Source organism: Protopterus annectens, chromosome 1.part1 (assembly GCF_019279795.1).
Source record: "Protopterus annectens isolate FY-2018-M chromosome 1.part1, PAN1.0, whole genome shotgun sequence".
Classification (NCBI taxonomy): Eukaryota; Metazoa; Chordata; order Ceratodontiformes; family Protopteridae; genus Protopterus; species Protopterus annectens.
This window is the reverse complement of record NC_056726.1, coordinates 1269734826-1269760464: the sequence shown is the minus strand read 5'-3', so window position 1 is coordinate 1269760464 and position 25639 is coordinate 1269734826. Positions and strand designations below refer to the sequence as shown.

At 40.4% G+C, this 25639-nt stretch overlaps 1 pseudogene; it reads left to right on the top strand.

Annotated features, from left to right (window-relative positions):
* Positions 1-25417, top strand: part of LOC122816137 — a 57169-nt pseudogene extending 31752 nt beyond the window's left edge.
* The last annotated feature ends 222 nt before the right edge of the window (positions 25418-25639 follow it).

Here is a 25639-nt window from a genome sequence, read left to right as displayed (position 1 = left end):
TGGGATGTGTACTGGGTGGGAAAGGCCTCATAATGGGATTATCTCTGTTGCTGTCTCTCTCTTTCCCATGTCTCTGTCTGTGTATGTTTGACATATTTTATGTTGGCCTTAGATATGTATGAGTATTCCTATCCAGTGTGTATGTATGTGTGTGTGTGTGTGTGTGTGTGTGTGTGTGTGTGTGTGTGTGTGTGTGTGTGTGTGTGTGTCTGTTTGTGTGAGGTATAAATGGTGCACAATTTGGTGTGTGTGCAAAGACATCTGCGAATAATGGATATCTGTAGTCCACTGTGCCAGACATGGGCTTCGTTTCTCTAAGTGTAGAAGCATGCCCAGTATGACCTTCTATATTGAGTGTGTGCATCCATTCCAGGGAGGGTTGAACTCCAGTTCAGGGTTTTGTGTGCTACAGCTACACCAAGCAACCTGTTTCTGAGGATATCTGCAGATAGGTTGCCAATATGGGGACACAATGGGTGTAACATATGGGGGATACTGTAACTATTGCTGTCTGTGCTGCTTGTGTAACATGGTTGGTTGTAGCATAATTTTCTGACATATGTACTTTTTTATACTGTGATGTATCATGTCATCAACTATTGACAGTTATCATTCTTAGTTCACAGTTATTTTCCAGGGAAGTACAAGATGAATGAAGCTGAGACCAATATTCTGAGGCATATAGACTACACATTCTGGCACACTCCTGCCATTGTGGAGGGGTAGCTACAGACAATAGACTGCTGGTTCTGTGTAAATGGTCCAGCACCTTGTTACTATGCTGGCTGGGGATCCCCTTCTTGTGCTTTTCTCAACTTAACGGAATGGCCATATCCTGCTGGGGCCATATCTCTCAGCTGTAGAGATACACCCAGGTTATCCAGATGCAGGACTCGTATATCTGGTCAGTGTACCTTCACATTGTGGTTTACAAGCAGTTTTGTGGCTATTCATTCATGAGTTTGCAGTCAGGGGGTAGTATGGGCGGACATTAGAGTTTCAGACTTCACATACTCCATGACATCCATGCTTCTACACCCCCTGTTATTCTATCCTCTTCCTAACATTATGAATGCAATATCTCAGAGATAGCCCTATAGTTGGGCTTTTATACCAGTGGTATTTATGGCCTGATCCACAGCCCTTGCAGTAGGACAAGGAGAGACATGCTACTGGCATTTGTCAGCATGGCCTTACATTTGTTTTCTGTTTACTGTGTTAGGTTGTTAGTTAGGACCCCCCTGACATTCCATACATTGGCATTATGGGTGAGGCATGGGCATTTGCCAGAGGACTGTAGGCCATTTGAGAGTGCTGCAGACCATCTGTAGCAGGCCAGTGCATTGTGTCACTTATACATTCCCAGGCTGCAAGCCAGTGGATTACCCTGGGGTGACAGTGGTAAGTGGTTGAGGTGTTACTGTCAATCCTTCCTGTTCATACTGATCCATTAGTCTGGATGTGGGAAGGTTGCTGCTTACAGCTGGGACACACCTGCATGTAGCATCATGTATGTATTCCTATACAGAGATGGGTTCATGCTGTACTCATTCCCTACACCAAGGATATGACCTGTGATAAACCTGTGCTGATGGTGGGGTGAGCTGGGTGCATGTGTGATATGGAAGCTACTGGCACTGACTCACAGATATACCTGGGACAGTCCCCTTATGCTGCCTTGTGTGTGAACATGGGCAGCCTGTCATTACTTTACAACTGTGCCTTTTGTGGTCTGCCAGTGATTGGCCAGACTATCAGTGTTCTATACTAGAGGGACAACTAATGTGATGCTAACCTCTATGTATAATTCCAATGTTATGTGCAGTTGCCAGTTATTTTATGTGCACTCTGTGTAGGTTTCTTCCACCTGTGTACTGTTTCTGTGTATGGGCCACCATTCATGGTGTGTCCAGCTTTCCAACAGTGACCCATATAGACATCTGGACAGTGGGTATGTACAACTGCTGACATGGGTGTAGCTGAGAAGCAGTGTGGTTGGCACTGCAGTTGTTTGAACAAGGCCCTGTCGACTACTGTACTGTACCTAGGCCACTGAGACACAACCATCCAGGCCCACATGCTGACTACTTCTAGGCAATATTAAACGCACAACAAACTTACCACACTGACTCCTGCATATTGCGCACATGCAACAATATAGATTGGCACAGCTCTGGCAATCTGTGCTCAACTGATATTACTCCTCAAACTTACATATTACTGGATTTCTACATGGGATTGTGAGGGGGGGTGCACACCTGAGGACTTTAAACATTTGCAATGACTGTACTGGTACTCTGTTGGCTTCCATTTCATATTGTATTGTGACCTATCATGCAGAAAGGAGGCATATCAGTAGAGTACACATGTTAGATTTTAATGGCATAGATTTCAGTTTCAGACTTATTACCCTTCAGAACTGAAATTCAACTGCCAGACTTGTTGTAGTATGTATGTATGTGTAGGTGTGGAGAGGGGCTGTTCACCATTGCCATCATTTGTGGGCCTTAGCCCAGCCTTTCCTTATGGTCATCTACACCTGTCCTGCTGGGTGAGGCTGGTGGTGGGTATGTGACCCTCATTGACATCCATGTGTGTGACCTATTGACACCCACAGTTATTTGGGCCATCACATGTACTGCGGTGGGAGTTGTCACCTAGTGTAGTACTGCCTAGTATGTTGACACCAGTATTTGTTATGAATTTCCTGCTATCCCATATAGCTGTCAGCTGTTTGCTGCTGTCCCATTCAGCCACCCAACTCCCTTGCATGCTTGCATCCATACCATACATACAACTTTCAGAATACAATACTCCATTCAGTAATTGATAGGAAGGGTGACTTAACTTGTTGCTGGGCCAGTATTGAGGACAGTGCTGGAGGTCTGACTTTGTTGGATGCACGTAGTACACTTCCTATACATGATAAAGCACAGGTAGTGTCATGTTTGGCATCTCTTTTCCTGTATGTGCGAGTCAGAGAGAGGTATCAGTCCCTGGGTCAGTACAGTGTCAGTGTGTGTGCTATGCATTGCCTCTTTGCCAAGGCCTGGGCATACTGGGCACGCCTCCTTCTGCCTACAGGGGCAGGCTCAGGAAGTTCCACCTCTGAGTCCCTCTGTGCCTGTGCTGGCCTTGGCAATGGTGGGGGGCTGTGTTGTCCTGATGATGGGGGGCTGTGTTGTCCTGCCCCATGCTGTTCCTGTTGCAGCTGTTTCCACAGGATCATATTGTGTAGCATGGCACATACTATGAACATTTGTGTACATGTAGCTGGAGAGTACTGGAAGGCTCCACGGATATGTCAAGGCAGCGGAATTGTGACTTGAGCATCCCAAACACACGCTCTACAATGATCCTGGTTTGTGCGTGCGCCTCATTATGGTGTTCTTGTTCAGGCGTGTGTGCATTTCTGATGGGTATCATCAGCCAGTGCTCCAGTGCATAGCCAGCATCCCCCATTAGATGGCCATATGGGATGTCCCCCCTGGCAAGCCCTCGATACAGTTTTGAGCAATGCCAGATATGGGAGTCGTGATAGCTTCTAGGGCTGCCAGCACACATGTTCATGATAATTCCCTGGGCATCACACACAACCTGGCAGTTGATGGAGGGGAAGCCCTTGTGGTTTATGTAGACCCTACCCCACTCGCCAGGTGGTGCTTTGATGTGTATGTGCATGCAGTCTATAGCACCAACTACCTCAGGGTATTCTGCTATACATTGGAAGAGACGCATACTTCTGGTCAATGCCTCATGGCTGCTGGGGAAATATATGTGCTCACTGACATGTACTGATATGGCATTCAGGAACTGATGGAGTACCATGGATGCTGATTCCTGTAAGACACCCATGATATCCCCAGTTGGTCTTTGGAAGGTACCTGTGGCTAGTATTCTTAACCCTACACATACCTTGGTATCCACTGGGATGGGTTCCCCTCTGTTAGTTCTGTGTGTGAGTGTGGCTGGCATAGCTCGATGATTTGCTGTAGAATGTTCCTGTCCACCCTATAGTGCTCCACTATCTCCAGCTCATGTACGCCCTGGTAGGTTACACTGGGTCTGTACACTTTTCTCCTCCTCCTCACTGTGGGTCAGTTGTCAGCATTCTCCTCCTCACCACCCTCAGTCTCTAGCACATATTGATGGATTAAAGCAGCAGCCTCTAACATTTCTAGTTAGTTTTGCCAGTTAAAAATCCCTTGTCTGTGTATACCGGTGGTGTAGAGTTTGTGGGAAAAACCAATCTGAAAGGTGTTTGCATAGTTTATAGTAGTGTGCTGGGCTGCTGCATGTGTAATTGGTTGATTCTGATACATTCCACCCACCAGCTATGCTAGTTCTCCTTGATTGGCTGCCTACTGCTGTTTCCCTTTCCCAGTTCCTCCCTATTTAAACTCTGAGGTGCTCCACGCATACCCAGTGTTGAAATGTAAACAGTGCTGCCATTTTCTCTTTTTATTTTTTTATGTACACACTGCTTAGGTACATCTGACACACACACCCTTCCTTAGCTGTGCTTAGCTGAGGGTAAACATGGGCCATAGAGCTCCAATGAGCTTACAGCAAGCATGCCACACCCCCGTATGAAGTAATTCAGCACTTGCACTGTTGTATTGCTGCACCTACATGGTTAGGTACAAGCGGACACTTTGAAGAAATATGTGATTCAGTATAACTCCCCTCATTTGCATACCCCACTGTGTAGGTCATTAGTTACTGCACTAAAATGGACCCTTTCCCCTTGACAACCAGTGCTCCCTGGTATTGTTTACATTCTGCATGCCATTGACTATAATGGCAAAATGCAGAATTAAATTAAAAGTGAGTTTTCACTTTTTTTTTTTATTTTTGGCACAATCACGTTTGTGCACCACTGCCCTATGCTTAAACTGTCAAGATCATCCAAAAAAGTTTAATTTTCATAATAATTAATCAATTTTTAATGCCAATGGCCTTATATTTGGCAATACATGCTTTTCCACGAGCTGTCATGCCTCCATTTTGTCAGTTGCTGAAATGTACTCAGTTATTTTCTGAGTACATTTCTGCACTGACACTGTTCTAGTACAGAGACCTGGCAGCTTGGTGAATTGCTAAATCACCTAATTTGCATAGTTTTCACCAGCAAATGAAGTGATATGCATATCTGCCTGTTTTCCGTGCTAGAACAGTGTAGGACTATTTGTGCATGTGAAAACGGCACTATCCTGAATCGCTCAGCAGCCATTTTCCATGCACTGTTCCTGCATGGAAAATATGGCTTGCTGAATCCCGGGGTTTGTTTTTACCAGCATTTGCTACTTGTTTTTCTTGGGGAAAAACATAATTTTCAGCTTGACCATAGAACAGTCTGTTGGACCTTCCTTCAGTCAGAAAAAAAAAGTTAAGCAAGCAGCCTCTGCCTTCACAGCAGGGCAGCAAGTTGCTGCAGTTGCAAGTTGTTGACACTGCTGTTGCCATTAGTTGTACCTTAGACCACTTATCCTTTACCTCAACCGTCTGGTGTGGCACCCACAGCTACTATGGATTGGGGGTTATCCACATCCTCTGTGGCTGTTGGGATCCCTCAGTGGGCAAGGAAGTGCCATTCTTTTTGACCCCTGATAAAGGGAACAGGGAAGGATTCCCTGGTTCATAGGTTCATAGGTTGGTACTAGGCTATCAGCCCTAGGGCCTATACAAGCCTAGCCATAACAGTTCCCTGGCTATTTCTTCCCACATTATTTACTTTCCTTTTGACAAACTTTTTGGTTTGTCAGAATGTTGTGCCAGTCCTTGAGGAAGCTGTTGCCACTATTAACACTGTTGGCCCCATTTTTCCTGTCAAAAACACCAGAAAACTAAACATGTTATCTACTACTCAAATTTTCTCGGATAGGAGTGGTTCGCTGTTTCTGGCTCAGGGCTTGATTCAGGCTGCTGGTAATAGTTGTAAAGTAGTTTCTGGTAAAAGAAAGAGAGATACATCCTTTCCTGAAGAAATTCATGATTCTGAACCTGGACAGGAGGATGAAGGTTTTCTTATCAGATTTCTGATGCAGACTCTGAGGAGTGCTTAGTTTCTGATTCTTACTATGGGGTGTTCTCTTTCTATAAGGCTTTTTCTGAAACATGCCAGTGTTTTCAGTGGCAGAACATGGAGGTTTCTCAGTCCTTATGAAAATACTATTGCTGTTACAGGAGGAATTTCCACAAGCTATACCCATTCCTGCAGTTCTTTTAGCTTTGGATAATGCATGTTATTGACTGCATTTTTCCTGACAGTAAACGAGCTCCCCTAAAAAAGCCGATAGGATGTAGAAAGTTTCTCCATTTTAAGTTTTCATACAGTCTTCTGAAACCTGTTCCAGCAGCAATAGCTTTAGTTTATCCTTCTGCTGCTAAATTCTTATTCCTACTATTTTTGATAAGGATGGGGAAAAGTATATGCTTCTGCAACTTTGATTTTTTTTTAAATCTTGAATTATCAGGTTCAGATGTTAAGGTTTTCCCTGACTAATTGTGAAAGTATGAGTAATGTTTTGTCTGTATTTTTTTTTCTTGAGAAAAAAAATGTGCTTGAATTTTTTCTGTTGCTCAAGTCACTACTCATTGTATGCAGAGTGTATGACTCTTACTTCAAGGGATATGGCCACTGGTACTGTTTTGAGGAGGTTTGCATGGTTGAGTTTGTAACCTCCCAGATGTTAAAAATTAGATTTTAAATTCTCCTTTGAATAGAGGTTTAGTTGTTGGCCCCTCTGCTGCAGACGTTATCAAAAATGTGACGAAAGAGCAAGCTAATTCAGGGAATCTGTTAAGATTTTTCATCTGTACTTTTTCAAATTTTCCAAGAGGTTTCTCTAATTCCTCATTCACTTTTGGCAAGAAACAAAATAGTCTCAACAAAATGTAGGTAGAGACTTTTAAGAAGAAATGGCAAGGAGCTGAGTAGGACAAGGGTACACACTCATGAATGGAGACTAAATCATGGGGTCTTTCAAGATTTGATCCATCTGTGTGGAGTTCCTCAAGTAGACCTCTCTGCCTCCTCTCTGAACAATCAACTTCTGCTCCACAACTCTATGAAAACTCCCAAAACAAAGGACATCCAATTAAGAATGACTATTTAAGATACTTTGTTCCACCCTCCCTCCCTGGCAGCTCCCTTTTTCTTCCAAAGTCTGAATCTCTACTTTTCTCTTTGGCAACAGATAGTTTCAAATTGGTTCTGAAGATCATTCATCAAGGTTGCAGATGGCACTAGGTGGAAATACCTCCTTTCAGTGGGTGATTCCTCATCCTCCAGATCAGACTAGGCTCTTTAATTTCCACAAGTTCTTCACCGCCTGGTGTACCAGGGAGAGATAGAACCAATTCCTTCTTCCCAGATGGGAATGGGGTTTTATTCAAGGATGTTTTTAGTGCCAAAGAAAGAAAATGCTTGGAGACTAGGTGTGGATCTGTCTTTCCTAACCCTGTATATGATAGTGCCAAAATTCAAAATTATGTTTCTTCTTTCCAGGAAAAATTGATGGAGAACAACAGATTTAAAAACATGATGCATTTATTCATGAATCTAGATAGGATACAACTCAGATTGGCTAATATTACCTGGGTTTCTCCTGTTTAAATAAAAATGTGAAATGTTTCTCTTTATCATTTACTAGTTTATGTTATACAACTTTGCTTCACCTGATTCAGTCTTTACAGCTTGAATCTTATTTCATCATTTAGGACTTTTTACTGATTTTAAAGAATCTACTGTCATTATCATTGATTACCAGGACCCTTTCTTATTCATATTTATTTTTCACTCATTGATCAGCCTGCTATTTTTCACATTATGTGTGATTTACTTTATTATCTTTTTAGCATTTTTTCCTGGCCTAAATATTTTTTTCATTGTTCATAGGTTTCATCTTATGTTTATTGATTTCATAGTACTGTTATTATTCCATTTTACATTTTAACTTGTTATAGTTTATTACGGTTAAATTAATTTATTTTTCTATGTATGTTTTAGTCTTTTTGCATTTTGTCATTTTTATTGCATAGTTTTACTTCTGTTCGACCTGTAAACCCTAAAGCCATACTTCTGTCTGCTATAGTACCTCCTACTGCCACTGTACCCATTTGTTCATCCTAGAATCCAATCAATGTACACAAGAGCTTTTGGCTACACCTTTCAACTTCTTTGCTCAAGAATTTTGAATAAAGACAAAAATAATGGTAAGACAAAAGCCCAACATTAGGGACAATTTTTAAATATTACTCTAATTCAGTTAAAAAATGAATAGAACAGCAGGTTGTACATCAACATGTATTTTCTGAACAATACAAAGTATGAAACTCTAATGTCTAGCATTATTGACTGAATGTAATATTCAGTAATTTATCAGAAAGTCAAACATTTCATGAAGAACAGGACATAAATATGAGGCACAATAGGGGATGTTCTATAAAAATCATGGACAGTTGAAAGTTATGTCTTTGTTGTTGAGAAAACATAGACACACCTGCAATTACCAATTTCCACTTATGCTTTAGGGAGGGGGAGCTAATAGTCAGGGGCAATTGCCTTTTTCAGTGTTTTGTAGGCACTAATCTAGTACAAAATATCCAAAAATGCAGCTTCATACTCCCTTGCGGGCTGTTCTATGGATCTCTCATCATATTTAGCAATTAGGTGGGACCCTTTCTGGAGTCCCTAGGGATGCTGTACTCTAATGACAACTACATACAGATGTAGTCTAACATATCATCAGCCTTGCTGTATTCTTGTTACTGGGCAGTCATAATGAGTGCCTGTTTAGATGACAGCTTTGGTCACATTATGCTGCCAGTTAGGCCAGCCTAGAGTTTATGTTATCTAATGCCTCAACTAGAGCAGGTGATGTGTTGCTATATTTCACAACTTGCTCTTACATGTGATCAAGGATTTAGCCAGAGCTACAAAACATTTTCAAATTTGTCAGGGAAAGAGGTGCAAACTGTGGGTAACTGCTTACGTACCATTCTTTCAGAAATGTGAAAACATTCCTTTACAGGTCACAGACTTATTTTTCTTTTTTTGTTACCTAGTCTCAAATGGACACTTTTAGATAGCTTCAACATTCCAGTGGTTGAGGAATCCATGGCTCTTATAAAATAATTTATTTGCATTATGAACAGATTCATATTTGTTCAGCTTGTTACATCTACTACCTTTCAACATGGACATAATTTGGGCATGGATTTCAAGCTAGGTAATTCCACCAATGATAAGGCAGTGTAGCCAGTAATGTGGTCATACTACTCCCTTGTTCACCTTATGGTTGAGCTACTCTGGGTGAAACCCTGTGATGCAGGGCTGGTGTAGTTCAGGGAATATATCCTTATCACTTCAGCATTACCTTTGAATGTATTTTCATCAAATCATTTGGGAAAACAGTGCATGCTGCCCAGGCAAGTGTGGTGAAGCCCATGATCCAGTCTTTTTTTTGTCTCATGTCATACACTTAGGTTCATAGGTTCATACTAGGCTATCTGCCCTGGGGCAATTATAAGCCTAGCCCGATTCTGTATGGCTTACGCCACCCCTTGATTTGAGTATACTGTGCCCTTTTTAAGGTTTAGTTTACTGTGCCTCTGTCTAATAGTGACACGGGAGTAATCCCTGGGACAAACCTACGATCCCCCATCCACCTATCGAGATTCTTCTTGAAGAGATTCAGTGAGGTGCTCTGCCTCACATGAACTGGAATTCTATTCCAGAGCGAAGGGAGCCTCTGGGTTATGAACCTGTCCCTCCAGCAAGTTCTATTTATTTCTGTGCTGAGGTTCAAGTCCCTCGAGTGTGTGGCTCTAAGGGATTTAGATTTACTGAGGTGGGGCATGTCCATTAATTCTGGATTTGACATAGCTTTGTATGTCAGGCATAGATCGCCTCGAAGTAGGCGGTATGCAACTGAGTAGAGCTGGAGTTTTTTTAACCGAGCAGCATATGGCATCTGTTTGAGACCCTTGATCCTCTTGGTGAGATACTTTTGGGGTCTTTCTAATTTCTGCAGGTGTCAGGTAAGGTACATCCCAAAAGGGGCATTGTATTCTATGATGGGCCTGATGAGGGATGAATAAAGGGGCATGATTACCTCTCTTGATCTAGATGTGAAACTCTTCGTGATGAGGTGGGCTATGTAGAAGGTCTTTCTAACCACTTTGGCAATGTGGTTTTCAAAGGAAAGATTGCTATCAACTTGGGTCCCCAGGTCCCTAATAACTTTCTCTGTACTTAATGGGTTTCCACCTATGTGGTAATTTGTGGGCACATTGTTTTTGCCAAAGGGTATGACTATACATTTTTTGGCATTTAGCTTTAAACCATGGCGCTGGCACCAGTTATCTGTCTCTGTGAGACCTTTTTGAAGGATGTTTGTGTCAGCTGGAGATTTGATTATGGCGCCCAGTTTGCAGTCATCTGCGAACTTGGTGAGCCATAGTCCTCCCATGTTTGCCTGTACCTCGGAAAAGTATATACCAAACAAGAGTGGTCCCAGGACAGAACCCTGTGGGATGCCACTTGTGACCGGTTTCGAGTCTGACATGACTCCAGCAACTCTCACTCTGTGGGTTCTGTCTTTGAGCCAGTTTGCGACCCATCTTGTGACATAGGGGTTTATATTTAAGCTGGATAGCTTATCTATGATGCCCGAGTGGGGTATTGTGTCAAATGCCTTTGCAAGGTCCAGATAGGCTGTGTGGACTACCTTCCCTTCATCTATGGCTTTGGTGACTGTTTCGAAGAAGTCAACCAGGTTCAAAAGGCAGGATCTGCCCTTGACAAAGCCGAACTGGGTAGGATCTAGTGTCTGTAGGTCCCCGATGTCTTTGTTTATGAGCTCCATGATGATCCTCTCCATAGCCTTGCAGACTAAGCTAGTCAGGCTTATGGGGCGATAGTTTCCAGGGTCCGTAGAGGCTCCACCTTTGTGGAGTGGGACCACTGTTGCTGTACGCCATTCTGTGGGCCCTGGGGCCTTGAAGGATTCCACTTCAGTTTTGAGAAGTGAGAAGTTCGCTTTTGAGAAGTTTTTCACTGTGGTTTTCTGGGCTGGGGGTGGGGTTGGGATGTGGACATCCAGTGAAATTAATTTATGGTCTGATCTTACCAATGAGGGATATACTTCTGGTGTGGAGCATAGAGTCCCCATGTTGGTAATGATCAGGTCTAGTATGTTGTCCCCTCTTGTGGGAGTGGTGACTAGTTGTTCCATAGCATTTGAGTTTATAATTTCCAGGAACCTTTGGGCTAAGGTGCTGGGGCTTGAGTAGTGCTCCCAGTCAATGTTTGGGTAGTTGAAGTCGCCCAATATAATGGTGTTCGGAGAGATCTTCATGTTCTCCAATGTTTTCAGGAAAGCCGAGTGGGATTCCTGACTTTGAGAGGGTGGTCTGTAGGATGCTATAAACTGAAAAGCAGTCTTGCCCACTGTTAGTTGTACATGGATGGTCTCCAATACTTCGTGCAATGCTACTAACCTGGAGGTGTGGATATCCTTGATAAATATGGAAACTCCCCCTCCTTTTGTGGTTCGGTCTGGGTTTTGGGGCCGAAAAGCATGATATGAGGTATAGCCTGGTAGTGCTGGGGTGCTCTCTGGAGCCTTGAACCAGGTTTCTGTCACTGCACAGATATCGATGTTCTCCATACTGAGGAGACTTGGTCCACATTGTAGCATGTGGGCTGTGATATAACACTGAGCTCTATAGGCAGGCCAGACAATGGTTAGAGCGCAGATAATTTTGCACTCATATGCTCAAAAACAGGTTTTGTCTAGTAGATCATAATGTAATTTACCAAATGGAGGTGTCACAGAGGAAGTTTTTTTGTGCTGGGAGATATCTATAGAAGTAAACAAATCAGTTGCTTTCTTCTGAGTGAAGAGAAGGTAAAGCCCAGTTTAATTCATAAGGACCTTTATGTAAGTAAATGTGAGGATGAAACTGCTGCTAATTTCCTTTTATTTTATTTTTTTGCTTTGCTATTAAGCACAATTGCTTGAGCAGATCAGGTGTTCCCCACACTTTGCTTCTAGGATAACCAGTAGTTTTAATGAGTCTGTATCCCCTTGGAGGTGATCTAGAGTTTGTTCTTTCTGATCGCTTAGACTTAATTTATTTGGGTCCTAACATATGTCAAACTACATTTGGACATGACTCTTGCCCCATCTGACTGGTGAGCAACTGTCTGGAGATGCTGCTTTCTATCCTGTACCAGACTGCTATTGCTCTTCTTGAATAAGAAGTTTTTCCAACTATTTCAACTATATTACAGGAAGTAAACCCAATTCCTAAAATAAAAGCAGGGTTAGATCCAGAACGTACAACCTGGATAGTTATTGCTCCATTTTAAACTTCCCTTTCATCGATGAAGTGTTTTATATACAGTTACATCCCTGTTTTAAGATAACTATTTACTATCCTAGTCCAGGTTTCTAACAAGGCATAGTACTTAACTGGTTCTGAATATGGTCTTTAATGATCTTTGTTTTTTATTGACTGATTTTGATGATCTTCTAATAGCACAAGATCAGTCCAGTTGAATGGCTTAATCCTGCTTGGTCTCTCTTTGGAATTGGTAAAATAGAATATAGGATCCTTTGGGAGCAACTGCATCAGGTCTATATTAGAACACCAAAGTTTTAAAATCGAATGTTCTAATATCGACCCCTATTCAGTGAACGCTTACAATATCGAACATGCAGAACAGCAAATTTTTTCCCAGGGAAAAAATTTGCTGTTCTGAAACACATACACACAACACAAGCACACCAAAAAAAACAGCAATCCACACACATACACTTAAAATCCTACATCTAACCCTACACTAAACTGTACATACACTACTATCTATCCACTTACCTTAACCCAAACCCTAACCCTAAGATCTGTCACTATCGCACACTCACCTCAAACGTGCCCTAACCCTCACGTCCACACAATCGGACACTTACCTGACCTGCGCCCTAACCCTAACTCACCTACCCCACCAAAACCCTCACATCCACACAATCGCATACTTACCTGACCCGTGCCCTAACCCTAACTCACCTAACCCATGCCCTAACCCTCACATCCACACAATCGCACACTTACCTGAACCCGACCCGTAACTTTCTACCACAGTGCTAAAAATAGCGAAGCCACAGAAACGGCCAACCAAATTCTTTCCCTAGGAAAAAAAATTTGGTGTACTGCAGCTTCACTATTTTCAGCGTTCGCTGAATAGGGGTCGATATTAGAACATTCGAAGTTTCAAAACTTCGATGTTCTAATATAGACCCACTGCATCACTACACTGGTTGCTCAGGTATGGTCCTCCACTGGTTTATCTCTTTTTTTCCAGATGATCTAAGAAGATGGTTTCTGGCAGCAGTTCCTCATCTTTTCCATACCCTATCAACTGCAGTGTACCGTAAGACTATGTTTTGGGTCCTGGGTTACTTTCTCTGTATATTCTACCTGTAAGAGATCTAACTAGGGGAGAGGTCAACATTGACAGCAAGTTGATTTCTTCTCCTTCCTTCAGGAAATAATCTTTTGGACTTTTAAAATGTACTCTCAAATGGTCTGGAAAGCATCTGCCACTGAATGACATATAATCAGCTGAAACTTAATATTTCCAAAATGGTTGCTGTGATGAAAGGAGAAGTTAGAAATATATATTTATAGATTTATAAATGCATGTATTTCTGTTTGCTAGTTAGATGCATATACACTTCTGTTGCTATAATATATATAGGAATAATATAGTCAAATGCATGCATTTCTGTTTGCTGCCATACATATATTAAAGGGTTGAACTGTTTTCAGCTAAACGGCATTCATGTGTAAAATGTAACATAAATGTTCTGGTACAGCTTGAGAAAAATGCTGATAAGGATAAGCTGAATGTTCAGTGTTTAATGCAAGCTTCAAGGATTATAGATAAGGACCCAAGTGCAAGGAAGGAACTGAGTTGGGGCAAACTGAACTGTCACGTAATTCACCTTGAAACAAAAACATAAAGGAGCTTATTAACAGACTGCATGATATCATCGAAAGACTGCTTTCACACAGAAACATTCTAAAGCAGGAAAGACTCCCTAAAAGTTTAATGACATCAGAAAATACCAAAGTAATAACCTTGAGAGTTCCCAAAAGACTGCTTTTATAAGAATGTATATATGTGAGATGTAATCTGATTTCTTGTTAGATCTGTTAGAGCTGTTTACTGGAGAACACCTTTCATATTGTACTGAGAAGAAAACTTGAAGACAGTAAACCCTGCAAACTGTACATTATTGTATGTGGCATCTGTTATATAGACAAGTTACTTTAATAGTTCTGCACAAGAAAAATAATAATATATTGCTGAGAAGGTTAATAATCTGCAAAGGTTATGTGCACTAACCATACTTTTATTTTACAAGGCACTAAAGCATTTAGCACAGCTGACACACATCTGCACATCTGTGTTTAATTACTAGGCACCAACACAGCCCTGTATTTTGGCAGCTTCAAGCTAGTATGTCAAGACAAAACATTCAATCTTTCATTTTATATAACTTTTCAATGGGAAGCCTTGCCTGCATTCGAAAATGGGGGGAGTGGTGCCTGTACCTTGTATAAGATCACTTCAGTAACAGTGCAGTAACTAACATTTATGTACACAACTGAGTCAAGAATAGGAGCACTTCAGTTTCCACAGTTTGCAGCAGTACAGTTCCTCAGACACCTGAATTCAGAGAAGGACTTCTGTGCAGGAAGTAAGTAGTGCCATAAATTCTCCAATGTGGTGAAAACTTCAAGTTTGAATCTGTAACTGCCAGATTCATTTCACCAGCTTTTTAAGTAACTACAAAAGTTTTCCAACCATCTACAATGCTCAGAATTGGACAGCTGAAGTCAACGTGGAGGTTGGTATGAACATTCCAGTGGTTACATAGCATGAATGCCATAAATCAGGCTAGTAAGAAATGTAAACAGAACTTAGGACAGGTAAATGTACATGCATTCTATTAATGTGTCGATTTTATACAGACTACAAAAGTTGTGTAAGCAGCATATAAGCAAATGTAAAACCTTATTAGGGCAAGTTGGCAGGAAATACATAAATGCATTATATTTTACTGGTATCTTAAACAGAAAAATGACTGGTGTGACAGTAAATGCTTATTGTGCAAGTCATATGAAACTGCTTTCTGTGTGCAATGTCATAAAAGTACTATTGTTAATGGTAAACAACCAGATAATGGTCATACACTTGCATTATGTCCTATCACCACATGTGAAATGTTAATTTCAGAGATACAACAACAGTCAAATCAGTTATTGACAGAATCTTCTGTACATCTTGTTAGACAAAAGTGGCATAAAACCAATGCACAGTACAAAACAGACAAGAACATAGGCGAGACGCGGTTCATGGCGAACTGACAAAAAGATTTAACAAACTTCTAAGAGACAGACACACTAAGTTCAAAAAGTTTAGACAACATATGCAAAGACTTTTTTCAGAAGAGCTATAGAGTCAGCAGGACAGAATACTGAGAAATATCAGACAGCCCATGCAGAATCACAAGACAAAAATAATCTGGTTAGTAAAGAGTTAAAGCAACAGCAGTTAGCTACATTAATAAAAATAATTTATGACATTCTACTCTATGTTTAGAAAATGGTTAAGCATACACAGCAGGATCTAATGTAACTTTCATTTAGTTAAAGCAAGACACCTAGCAGTTAAACAGTAATGTAAAACGTATGACTCTGTTTTCATAGCATACATGCAGGGGCAGTGTCTCAAAGGTAAGCTGTTAAATAATTTCAAAACCACCATTTCAAATAACAGAAGAGTTCTAGTATATAGAAACCAAATGAGAGTATTTAAAATCAGTAAAGACATAAGGTCACAAGACTGTCATGCATGTATTTTCTTTTCACCTAAAGTGCATCTGTTTAAAATGCACAAGAATTGTGTTGCCCGTTAGTAATTGCAGACGGGGGTAGTCTCATTCACTGATGTCCTGCCACTGCCTATTTAAGTAGTACATTTTGAAATATTTTCTGCCTAAAACCTCAGCTTTGGCCGGCTAAGATCTAGTTGTATTCAACTGGATGTATAAGAGAATTTAAGTACCTTTTATCTATACTTTTTCAAATAATACAGCATTGTAATTAATTTATTTGTGTTGCATTGAAAATTAACTGAACTGGAAGTTTTGACTCTGTTTTTTTCAGTTAGTAGTTCCCCACCCACCCTCCCTGTTAATCTTGGTGGCTTTGAAACTGCCCACCCCTCTTGTAAATTTGTGTTTGGATACTCCTTCTGGGCCCATCTCATTTGCTCACTCAACTGAGTGCAGTGAGATCATATTCTGATTTCAGGCACTCCTACTGTGCACAAAGAGAGCATCTGGGAAAAAAAAAACAATTTAAGCTTGTTTCCTGCCTTTCCTGTAAGTGGTCTAGACTGTTTGTAGGCTTCTGAGCCCCCAAGCCTTTCTATGTGGGAGGGAAGCCTTCTAGCTTAATTTTGTTTCTTAGAACTAGCCAGTTTTCTAGTTTCAGCACTCAAATCTGTTTCTTTGAACTCAGCACTTGTTCAAAACTCATTGTAAGCACTAAATAAGCTACAAATTACTACAGCACTCAACTTTCCTCACTTGTCTAGAGGAAAGCAGTTTTTACTACTGAATAAATAAGCACCTATCCAGTCATGTCTAAGGGTCAGCTCCTGGTGATTTCTCCTGTCTACCTGATGAATCTGGGCATCTTGGGGCAATGCAGCAATTGCCTCATGTACACAGACAACCCTCTCCTCCTACCACCCAACAATACAACCTGTGAGAGATGCACTTATATAGCCAAACTGGAAGCAAAGCTCTCTTCACCCAAGACTGGACTGGACAGTCAAGAGGAGAAGGTAAACACTTGCACCCCACCACACTCATCACATTGTCCCTCAAAACCTATACCACCAAAACACACACATAGAAACACAAAACACACACCTACATTCGTGGAGGCTCTCAATAAAAACCTGCCCAAGCATCAGGGACCTCCAAAGCAGAAACGCAAGCAAACTCCACCCCCCAACACAACCCAAATGACACACAGCCCACAAACTCAGTGTGCCATTCAACCACAACCCATAAGGCATAACAACGTACCCACCACTCTAGTCATAGTTGACTCTATAGTCAGGCACACTAATGTTCCACTCACCAGGCTAAACAAGGAGAAAGTCACTGTCAGCTGCCTGTCAGGTGCCAGGATCCACCACATAATGCATGCACTCAGGTCACCCCACAACAAGTACAAATATGACACTGTCATTGTCCATATTGGTGTGAATCACCTGAGACATACCTCCCTGGACTACATGAAAAGAGACATGGAGGAGCTCTCCAATCTTGTAGCCCAGACAGGTATGACTCTAGCCCTGAGTAGCATCCTGCCATCACCCAGAATGATACCACAGTACAAGGACAAAATGACTGACTTCAACAATTGGTTAAGCTTCTGGTGTCATTTTAAAGGGATCCAGTATTTGTCTGCCTGGGACAACATGATCGACAGACCACGATGCTTTGCCAGAGATGGCCTGCACCTGTCGCCCTTAGGATTCCGGATACTGGCTAAGGCACTTGCCACCCCTATAGTGCCTTTTTTAGGCAAGGTTCAAATGACAAATTCACCACCGTAACAGGTACAAGCAAGCAAAATCTGAGGGTAATGCTACTCAGTGCTAGAAGTCTAAACCTCAATATTCACTCACTCGAGGCACTCCTTAAAATGGAGAACATCGACATCTGTGCAGTGATAGAGACCTGGTTCAAAGCTTCAGAGAGCACCCCTGCATTACCAGGCTATAATTCATACCACACCTTTCGGCCACCTAACCCGGAACGAAGCACTAAAGGTGGAGGTGTGTCCATATTCATTAAGGATACCCACACCTCCAGGCTAGTTGCACAGCATAATGCAGCAGAGATTATCCAAGTGCAACTAACTCTGGGCAAGACCGCAATCCAAATTGTAGCTTGCTACAGACCCCCTGCCATGCCCCAGGATTCCCACTCCTCATTTCTTGATACACTTGAAAGTATTAGGGTACAACCCAACACCCTAATAATGGGCGATTTCAACTACCCCACCATTAACTGGGAAAACTACTCATGTACCAATTCATTTGCTCAACGTTTTCTGGAATTCATAAGTTCCAATGCCTTGGATCAACTTATTCACACCCCCACCAGGGGCAGCAATATCCTAGACCTGGTCATTACCAACATGGGCAATCAGTGTTCCACACCAGAGGTCAATTCCTCATCAGTCAGATCCGACCACAAGCTAATCACCCTAGACATCCACATCCCGCCCCCACCTCCAATTAGGGAAACCACCATAAAAAACTTGTCCAAAGCCAACTTCACACTTCTTAAGACAGAAGTGGCAAACTTCATGACACCCATGCAGACGGACAGTAGAGGTACAACTGCTGAATCCTACACAAATGCACTTTATAAGCACTTACACGAGTGCATGGATCATGCTATCCCTAAGAGAATCAAGATGCTATCCTCCAAAAAAGGAAGCCAATCTGGTGGTCCTCTGCCATAAACAAACTCTACAACATAAGAAAGAAACTGTTGCAAAAAAGCCTAAAATCCCATGACTGGAGGAACTCCCTGGTCAACCTCAGTAAGAAGCTGAGATCCATCATAAAATCCTCCAAAGCTAGTTACAAAAACAAAATTGCCACTGATTCTAAAGACAACCACAAAGCATTCTATAGCTATGTCAAGAATCTCAATGGCAACACTCAGATCTGCTCTGAGTTACAGCACAATGGCACTAAATATACAGAACCAACTGATATTGCCAACATCCTGGCAGATAGGTTCAGTGCTAACTTTACCCCCCTCTCACCCCCAAGAGGGCCCATCTCTATACTGGAAGAATGCAAAGTTCCTGTAATCATGGCTGCACAGGTAAAAAAGACCCTTTCCAAAGCCAAGAACACAGCATCCATGGGACCTGACAATATCCCAGGCTGCGTTCTACATGAACTACAGAATTAACTGGCACCCTACCTAAGTACCATGTTCAATCATAGCCTCACCTCAGGCTTTGTGCCCACTGAATGGTGCACCGCGACGGTTATCCCACTCCACAGAGGGGGAGCCACGATGGACCCCGGGAACTACCGCCCATTAGCCTGACGAGCCTGGTCTGCAAGGCCATGGAACGTATCATCATGGAACTCATAAACAAAGGCATTGGTAATCTCCAAACTCTGGACCCTACCCAGTTCGGATTTGTAAAAGGCAGATCATGTCTCCTATACCTGATTGATGTCTTTGAAGCAGTCACCAAAGTCATAGATGAGGGTAAAGTGGTTCACACAGCTTATCTAGATCTCGCCAAGGCTTTTAACACCGTCCCCCACTCTGGAATTATAGATAAGCTCACTAAACTAGGTATAAATCCCTATGTCACAAGATGGGTTGCCAAGTGGCTAATGGACAGAATCCACACTGTGAAAGTAGCAGACTCCAAATCTGACTTCAGACCAGTGACAAGTGGAGTACCACAGGGTTCAGTCCTAGGTCCTCTTCTGTTTAGTATCTACTTCTCTGAAGTATAGGCTAACACAGAAGGTCTTTGGCTAACAAAGTTTGCAGATGACTGCAAACTAGGAGCCATAATCGAAACTCCTAACAATGTGGACATACTACAAAAGGGCCTCACTGAGACAGATACCTGGTGTCAAAGCCATGGCCTGAAGCTCAATGCCAGAAAGTGTATTGTCATCCCCTTTGGTAAAAACTCTGTACTAATGAACTACCACATAGCTGGTAGTCTACTTAACGCTGAAAATGTGATGAGACCTTGGGACACAGGTGGACAGTAGTCTCTCCTTTGATAATCACATCACCACAGTGGTCAGGAAATCCTTCTACATGGCTCACCTCATCACAAAAGGTTTCTCATCCATAAAAAAAGAGGTCATTGTTCCCCTCTACTCATCACTCATTAGACCCATTATAGAGTACAACACCCCTTTTGGTATGTACCTCACAAGACATCTACAACAACTGGAAAGGCCACAGAAATACCTCACAAAGAGGATTACTGGCCTCAAACAGATGCCCTACGCAGACCTTCTCAAAAAACTCCAGCTTTACTCTGTCGCATATCACCTACTCAGAGGCGATCTCTGCCTAACATACAAAGCTATGTCAAACCCAGAGCTGTTGGACATGCTCCACTTAAAGAAATCCCAATCCCTCCGAGCTACATGCTCTAGGGACCTAAACCTTGTCACCACAATAAACAGAACATGCTGGAGGGATAGATTCCTGTCCCAGAGACTTCCCATACTCTGGAACACACTACCTATCTATGGCAAACAGAGCTCCTCATTAGCACTCTTCAAGAAAAATATTGATGATTGGATGGGAAATAGGAAATTCACCCCAGAGATCACTTCTGTGGCTCTGCTCGACAGGGGCACAGGAAAATAATTTTCTTGGGTGGCAAAAGCCAGGGTACATTTTTGGCAAGGCTTATATAAGCCCTAGGGCCAATAGCCTAGTACCTACCTATGAACCTATGAACCTAAGAGCAAAAGGCAGATAACAGCAAATGTAAATAATGTAAATATATCTATTTTAAGCATGTGTTAGTTAAGCCAATATCTATTTTGTTTCTTACAATATTTTATAATTGCATTAATAATAGCAAAGACTCCAGCAAAAACGATATTCAAAAGCAATGTTAGTAATATAAGGTTGCACTGAGTACATAATACTACAAATAAAACCCAAGTTTAAAATTTATGCATAGTTAGAATTATAATAAATATTTGTAATTTGCCTAGGTGTTTTACGTTGTCACCTCACAGTAAGACGTTGTCCTGTTCGATTCTCAGCTAGAGCGTCTTCTGTGTGGAGACATGCGTGAATGGGCGTACCTTCGTTGAAGGTTGTGCTTCAGAGCTGGCAACTCGGCACGTAAAAATCTACTGCCAATCATTAGCGGACCGGAGTTCCACTGTGGCGACCCCTAACCGGGAAAAGCCGAAAGACACAACAACATTCTAATATCAAGTTGCATGTGTATTAACATATAACTGAAGGTAAAAAAGTGCTGCTGAAGGGGTTAAAAAATGCATTATGGTTTAAGAGTCTGAGATGCGCAGAAAGGAAAAAAGTAAGAAATTTTTTTTTCATGTGAGCTTGAAATTTCCCAGGCTGAGATGGGTGTTTACAAGAAATGTTAAAGAGATAAAATGTTACTGGTACTGAAATTTATTAGGTCAAAAAGAAGATCGACTGTCAGGCCATGTTGGCTTACGTTTTTCTAAAACATAATTGTTACGTATTCACATGCAGCACTAAGCAAAAAGCAAAAGCATCTACAAAAACCCTATTTGGTAATTGTAATAAAACGTCACAATTGTGCATACATGTCATTAATAATCTGCAGGTAAATGTTAAAAAAAAATTCAGTTACTCTGAGTACAAGTAGTAAATTGTCCATGGTATGCAGTTCAAATAAATTATGCAAGTCCCTTGACAACAAAAGGTATTATTCTACATATATTAGTGTAAATAGTACTCTAAAATAAAGGTACAAGAAAAAACATAATGGTTTGCGTTAATAATTCAATAATTATTAAAAGACAACTGTGCTTTTTTATTGTCATTAAGCAATTAGGGTACCATCAACACATAAGGTAGTAAGACAAAAATCCCAGAAATACATCTTAGTGTTTCAATAATGTTTAATTAGCAGGCTTCAGTTTAATAGTAAGTTTGTAAACTGGGCTGAGTGCACATTACAGCTATGTATGTACAAATACAAAAACAATCTGTACAAGCATGTGTATGTTGTATAGTGACTAGTTTAATATGTAAACAGCATTCTTCAGTGTATAAACTACATTTTTTATCTGTGTAAATGAACAATTTTGCATTCAAGTTTAAAACTTTTCACAGAAATTGCTCCTCTGTTCATTTGTATGTACAGTAACAAGTCAAAGTTTGACATTTATAGCATATGTGTTTATTTAAAAAAAACAAGGCTGCAATGCCTTTGCAGTAATATCCACAAACATTGTCAATAAATCACTGTATAAAGCATAACTGTATAAAGTCATATTCAGCAATTGCAAAATACAGCTCATAATTGGTAAAACAATTTTGAAAAATGGTCTTCAAGAGGAAAAAAGTTGTTAAATGAAATAGTTCATCCAGTTCTGATAGTAATGGTTATCATTATGTTGACAATATAAAACTGTTTTAACTTGCTGCATCAAAAGAAAACTAAAGGTTTTGTTTCCTAATGTGTTTCTAATTAATAGCAATAAAAATTATGACTTCACTAAAAAGTACAAACTAATGTAGACTGTTTTGTATTTTTAATAAAACAAAAACAGAGGGAACCGAGTGGATGGGAAATAGGAAATACACACTGGGGATCACTTCTGTGGCTCTGCTCGACAGGGGCACAGGAAAATAACTTTCTTGGGTGGCATAAGCCAGAGAACCTTGTTGGCTAGCCCTACTTAGGCCCTTGGGCTGATAGCCTAGTACCTACCTATGAACCTATGAACTGTTAGAAATATATATTTAGAGATTTATAAATGCATGTACTTTTGTTTGCTAGTTAGATGCATGTACACTTCTGTTGCTATAATATATGTAGGAATAATATACTCAGTTAGATACATTCATTTCTGTTTGCTGGCATACATATATGAAAGGGTTAAACTGTTCTCTGCTAAATAGCATTCATGTGTAAAATGTAACACTGAAAGTTCTGGTACAGCTTGAAAAAATGCTGATAAGGATAAGTTCAGTGTTTAATGCAAGCTTCAAGGATTACATATAAAAACCCAGGTGCAAGGAAGGAACCGAGTTGGAGGCAAGCTGAACTGTCACGTAATTAATCTTGAAACAAGAATATAAAGGAGCTTATTAACAGACTGCATGACATCATCGAAAGACTGCTTTCACACAGAAACATTCTCATAGGTTGGTACTAGGCTATCGGCCCTAGGGTCTATACAAGGCTAGCCATAACAATTCCCTGGCTATTTCTTCCCACAATATTTACTTCCCTAGACCCCTGTCTAGCAGGGCAACTGATGTGATCCCAGGGGTGAATTTCCTATCTCCCATCCAACCATCAAACAGGAAAGACCCCCTAAAAGTTTAATGACATCAGAAAATACCAAAGTAATAACTCTGAGAGTTCCCAAAAGACTGCTTTAATAAGAATGTAAATATGTGAGATGTAATCTGATTTCTTGTTAGATCTGTTAGAGCTGTTGAAGGCAGTAAACCCTGCAAACTGTACATTATTGTACATGTCATCTGTTATATAGACAAGTTACTTTAATAGTTCTGTGCAAGAAAGATAATAATATATTGCAGAGAAGGTTAATAATCTGCAAAGTTTATGTGCACTAACCAGACTTTTATTTTGCAAGACACTAAAGCATTTAGCACAGCAGACACACATCTGCACAGCTGCATTTAATTACTAGGCACCAACACAGAGCTGTATTTCGGCAGCTTCAAGCTAGTAAGACAAGACAAAACATTCAGTCTTTCATTTTAAATAACTTTTCAGGAGATACTGCCAGCACAGCTAGCTGGAATTTTGTAAATAATTATATGTCAAAGATACTTGTGTTACAACTGTGTTAGAATTGTATGTCATGTGTATATGAAACTGGTTTGTACAGACATATCTGTTGAAAAGGTATTTTATAAATTGCTTGTGTTTGGAATCCATCCACAGTGTGGTCTACTGGAGAGGACAGAAATGTACATGCAGTATTGTAACTGTTTAAATGTATATGTTAACAGAGGAAACCAGAGGGTTGACCTCAGACCAGCAAACTTTAGAAAAATATCTGAAATTAAATTACTTTATAGGCTAGGCTGGAGACACAAAGTCTGTACTGGGAAACTTTCTGTAAAATTTTTAGGGTGAACTAATTACTGGTCTTGAAAGCATGAAGGAATGCAATTGTTTTATGATTTCCAGCATCTGCCAAAGATCTGAGTAATAGCCCTTATCTATGTATTTATAGGTAGATGCTAAGTGCTACCAGCTGCCATCAATGGTTGTTTGGAACTAGAACTCAGATGACAAGAAGTGATGTCATTATGTAAGCTATCCCAGCAGTAATATTTGAGATATTATTTTGAGAAGTCTCTGAATGAGAAAGAGCATTCTGTATTCGGTCTTGGACCTTTCAAAAACCATTCACCGCATCTGCCTTGCTCTATATGAAGTAAGTTTCTAGGGAATAGTATCATTCTTTTACATATAGTCAGGAATATAGTAAAGGTTAGTTTAGTTCAGATGTTTTCTTTAGTTGTGTGAGCGTGTACTGTAATGTTATTTTAAATACTTCCTGTGGTTTTGAACTCTGCTGTCACTGTATGTATTTAGTATTGTCTTGTTCTTTAATTATTAAATATATTTAAACCTTTCATTGTGGCTGATCTGTGTAGAGATATTTAAATTCTGAGAGTACTTGCATATTTATTTGGTGTCATTGTGTGAGCCACACCTAACAGCCTTGCTCTTGGTCATACTACTATTTGTAAAACCAAAAAAGTATCCAAGGGCAGTCCAAGAACCAGGCAAGCAATTTGACAGTTCAGTCATATAAAAATAAATTTATTTGTTAAAAATAGGTTAGCGCTTTCACATAGAGCTTCATTAGACAATAAAGGACAAGGTGGTCAAAATTCATTTAAATATAAAGCATCAACCAATCAGCTCACATATCGTGATCTATCAAATTTAAAGTGAAAACACATATTAGAAAACGTATTAAAAACCTTCATGCCTGAATCATGACTTAAAAAACTTACAATTCACATACAAATCCTGGGCTTCTAGCATCTTAAAAATACAAGTATAAATATAGATATATAGGCAATTTCAGCATATTATAAGACTAAAAAAAGATATAAATATACTTTCTGTTAAATAATGGTTGATATATTATAGCTGTATATATTTTGCTAAATTTCAGCCAACGCCTTATATAGTCAATGTATGAGCTTTTCTGTCTTTTTAGCTTTATAATATGAAACATTTTTTATGCACAGTAAATACATATATCATGCTGAATGTGATTAGCAAGGATATGATTAGTGTACAGGTATATTTATATCTTTTTTAGTTTTATAATATGCTGAAATTGCCTCTATATCTGTATTTATACTTGTATTTTTTAGATGCTAGAAGCCCAAGATTTGTATGTGAATTTAAGTTTTTTATGTCATGATTCAGGCATGAAGGTTTTTAATACTTTTTTTAATATGTGTTTTCAATTTAAATTTGACAGATCAGGATATGTGAGCTGATTGGTTGATGCTTTATATTTAAATTAATTTTGACCACCTTATTCTTTATTGTCTGATGAAGCTCTGTATGAAAGCATTAACCTATTTTTAACAAATAAATGTATTTTTATATGATTGAACTGTCGAATTGCTTGCCTGGTTTGGGACTGCCTTTGGATACTTTTTTGGTTTTATTGCTTTACTTTGGACAGTTCCACGTTTGTCCTTTGTGGTGCAATACTCTGTTCGGT